Source organism: Centruroides vittatus, unplaced genomic scaffold, assembly GCF_030686945.1.
Source record: "Centruroides vittatus isolate TY-2023 unplaced genomic scaffold, ASM3068694v2 contig_383, whole genome shotgun sequence".
Classification (NCBI taxonomy): Eukaryota; Metazoa; Arthropoda; class Arachnida; order Scorpiones; family Buthidae; genus Centruroides; species Centruroides vittatus.
Window position 1 is genome coordinate 179,242 of NW_027122201.1, and position 4,656 is coordinate 183,897.

A 4,656-nucleotide genomic window follows, 5' to 3' on the forward strand; every position below is an offset into this window, starting at 1 on the left:
TGACCTCAGCAAATTTCGTAATTTTACACCCAATAGAAATTTATGTTTTGGACCATTTTCTTGGTCCTATCTATAGAGATAGCATATCGGATCGAAAAACTCGTAACATATTTGATTATTTGCGGTATTTGATGAACATCTGTTTAGAAACCTATTGTCCCCTGAGAGTTGTATGAGAATAGTCCGCGAAAATCCATAAACAGCTGTTCTCAAGGACATTTAGCGTTATACACAGTTATGCGTCTGGTGTCGTATGATCCGTAGCGATTTTTTTGTTACGTTAAAGATTTATTGTTTCTAAATAATACTTAATAAGGGAAATAAAGTTTTATACTAAAATGTTTTAGAAATGTAATTCATAAATTGGTGTATTAAATTTTTTTAAATTTTTTTTGGGAGTTTTTCCTGTAAAGCACAAAAAAACAATGTTCGGTTAGTGAGAATAAGCTTAGCCTATAATATAAATAATAAGATGAAACTAATATGAAAATTATTAGAAAATAACGAAATACATCCGAGTATTTCTTTATTTTCTAGTTCAAACGTGTAGAAAACCTTCTTCCCCCTCAGGCGTTGTTGAGAATGACCCGCGAAAGCTCACAGTCAGCTGTTCTCAAGGTCAAGTAACTATTTATAACGTATTGTGGTGTGTTGTATCTGGTTGCAAGTTTGTGATACATGAATAATAAAATGTATCTAAATAATAAATAATAAAAGAAAACAGTGATATAAGATATTATATTTTCATTTATATAAAAAATACGTGGACAGAAGCTGTGACCATCATTTTCAAATATCAAGCAATACATGGAAGTCTTGTAATAAAATTATTATACAAATATATATATATATGTATATTTGTATATGTTGATATCCACATCGACCCAATTTCTGGCAGTAGAGATACTTTGGTCAGAATCTACGCTCGATTCTGAGTCGCTGACATCGCTCAAATTATATTCCGATCCACTTTCAGAATAACTATCATCATCATATTCTGTACTAGACATTCTGGCAATAAAAGATTGTATATAAAATCCGTTTTTTATATTACGCGCGAGAAGAATATTTCCCAGATAAAATATACTTATAAACTTACTTGGAAAAAAGTAGAAAACACTTTTCACGACGCACAAAAGCAGATATTCTACTAATGCAAAACCTAAGAAGTGTAATATATATATATATGCATATAAAAGCATTACAAAGTATTGATATGAATTTTAGAAGGTAGAAAATGTCGAATATTTCTACACAATAAACTCTAAACTTTTATTCTACTCTTGAGGCCTCCACTTCACCCTTCTTCTCTCTACCATGTTCTAAATTACTTTCCCTGTCCCTCTTCCCGCCTTTTTCTCCCTCGGTTTTATGAACCTTTGTCTATGTTTTTATAACCCATTACTGCCAAGTGCAATAAACCAACAGAACCGCAACTGAACGAAGAGCGGGAGATCCGATATTAGTACAGCTTCTTAGGTTTTGCGTTAGTAGAATATCTCTGCTTTTGTGCGTCGTGAAAAGTGTTTTCTACTTTTTTCCAAGTTTATAAGTATATTTTATCTGGAAAATATTCTTCTCGCGCGTAATATAAAAAACAGATTTTAGATAAAATTTTCTTCCTTTAGATTTAGTAAAATATCTCTGCTTTTGTGCGTCGTGAAAAGTGTTTTCTACTCTTTTTCCAAGTAAGTTTATAAGTATGTTTTATCCAGAGAATATTCTTCTCGCGCATAATATATATATATATAACGGATTTTATATACAATCTTTTATTGCCAGAATGTCTAGTTCAGAATATGATGACGATAGTTTTTCTGAAAGTGGATCAGAGTATAATTTGAGCGATGTCAGCGACTCAGAATCGAGCGTAGATTCGGACCAAAGCATCTATACTGCCAGAAATTGGGTCGATGTGGATATCAACAATCCTTCTCCGCCTCCTCCACGATTTCCTTTCAGAGGAAATCCGGGTTGTCGATTCAATATAAATATTGTCGATCCACTCGCTTTTTTTAAGTTATTTTTTGACTTACATTTAGTAAATTTGATTGTTAGCGAGACGAATCGTTATGCACTGCAACAGCCGCAATCATCCAGGCATCAGTGGGAGCCTGTTACAGTGGGCGAGATATATACATTTCTGGCTATCTGCATCTTGCAAGGTATTGTAAAAAAACCGGATGAGAGGATGTATTGGTCCACCAATGATTTATTTTTCACACCGATTTTTCCTAAACTCATGACTAAAAATAGATTTGCAGAAATAAAGCAAAATTTACACTTCGCGGATAATGCATCATTCGATTCGTCCACCCATCCGGCTCCTAAATTGAACAAAATTTTGGCTATAGTAAATAATCTAAATTCTAAATTTTCGCGTTTATACGAACCAGAGAGAGACATAACTGTGGACGAGTCTCTCTTACTATTCAAAGGTCGTATTTCCTGGAGACAATACATACCTCTCAAACGGTCACGTTACGGTGTGAAATTCTTTATGTTATGTGAATCCTCATCAGGATATCTGTACAAATTTATAATTTACACCGGAAAGGATACTATACTGGATCCAAAATATAACCAGATGCAAATAACTTCCCAAATTGTATTATCATTAGTGGACCCATTGTTGAACAAAGGCCACTGCGTAACCACTGATAATTATTATACGTCTCCTCAGTTAGCTGATTATTTGATATCGCATCAAACAGATATATATGGAACACTCCGTCTAAACAGAAGGGGGATTCCAGATATCATAAAAAGAAAGAAATTGAAAAAAGGAAAAATAGTGGCACAACAGAGGGGAAAAGTGATGATTTTAAAATGGGAAGACAAAAAAACTGTTACGCTGCTATCTACAGTGCACAATGCCACACTTGTATCTAAACAAACGCGTGTTGGTACTCTTCAAATGAAGCCACGTGTTGTCGTTGATTACAACGATACAATGGGAGGAGTTGATCGTTTAGATCAACAACTCCATGATTTCCCAGTGGCTAGGAAAAGAGGAAAGAAATATTAGAAGAAAATATTTTTTCATTTATTTGATATTTGCCTTTATAATTCTTTTGTACTCTATAAAAAATATGGCGGAGAGAAAAAACATTTAGCATTCAGAGCACAACTTATTGAACAGCTCATCAAGGAATTTCACACCGTAACTAAGGTATATAGAGGTCGGCCGAGGACACCAGGTCCATGTCCACTAAGACTGACAGAAAGGCATTTCCCAGCCTTCATTCCGCCGACAGAAAAAAAAGCAGCTCCCACAAGATGTTGCGCAGTCTGTTGTAACAAGCGTGATGCCAAAATGAAAAAAATTAGAAAAGAAACACGATATTGGTGCAGAAATTGCGATGTTGCACTATGTCCTGCACCATGTTTTGAAATATATCACACGACTGAAAATATATAATGTGTAAGAAAAAATTTATGTAAATACTGTATTTTGTAATGCTTATATATATATATTGGTATAATCACTTTATTACGCGACTTCTGTGTAATGCTATATATTTGCAATTGATGTTTCTGTATACCTACTTTTATATGCATCCAACTTTGTATATATCAATAAATAATTGACATTTTTTAGGTTATAAAATTCATATAAATAGTTTGTAACCTTTCAATTTACAGTACACTAAACATTTTCCATTTAGCAAAGTCTAATGACTTTATAGCGGTCTAAGCCAGCAGGATACTTGCAAACCAGATGTTCATAAATTCTATATAAATGACTTTATATGTATGATAATATTATAGAATTATGAATAACATATCAGCGTTTATGATTCTTGAATAAAATATTATGTATGTTTACAAAAATTTATACAATTCCAGTTTTTAAAATAATCAAAAAAAAAAAAAAAAACCTTTTTCTATAAACATCCAATTATTCTGTTATATACGTTACATAGATAGGTCTAAATTCTCACAAATAAAAAAAATTGCAGCTTTCTAATCCGATGTAGAGAGATAATACAGCGTATAGTTTATAACACCGATTGGCGTGGAAGGGGGGTGGTGGTTTTTGTAAATCTAGGTCAACACTTTTTAGTATCGATGATGTATATTTCATTCTATGTATATGTTATTTACGCTATTATAATAACAATAGACTATAATAATCGAATATTACCCTATTATATGAATGATTATATACCTATTTTTTTACATATTTACGGAAGTACTGTAAAACCCGGAAGTAATGACTTTCCCGATACATTCTTTGAATAGAAGCTTTTGATATAACATCTTCTAGTCTAAGTAACTTCAAATAACATAAAACCTAGTGAAATTACAGCTAGAAGCGATGAAAATAACTTTTTCCGAAGTTTGTTTACAATCTGACTCTGATCAAGTGACCTTGAAAGCCATTGGTTCTTTGCAGGAAAATCCTAAACGAACAGTTCTACAAAGACGCACATTGGTTGATATCCAATCAGTCATAATAAAAATGACAAATTAGAGCGTAAAAGACGTAAAAATAAGAACTTGAAAGCCAATTGACATCAAGAAAATTTTTCTTAGACTTACTATAGTAATATAGAGTTTCCCAGAGATATTTATTGCTAAACAGTTTTGAAAACATTTTTACTTGTCTAAATACTGTCAAAACTTTTCTTTAGCAAATCGTAGATCAAAAAA

General features: G+C 32.5%; 1 pseudogene; it reads left to right on the top strand.

The window, feature by feature from the left end:
• The first annotated feature begins 1,783 nt into the window (after positions 1-1,783).
• LOC136975738 (piggyBac transposable element-derived protein 4-like) lies at positions 1,784-3,421 on the top strand (annotated as a pseudogene).
• The last annotated feature ends 1,235 nt before the right edge of the window (positions 3,422-4,656 follow it).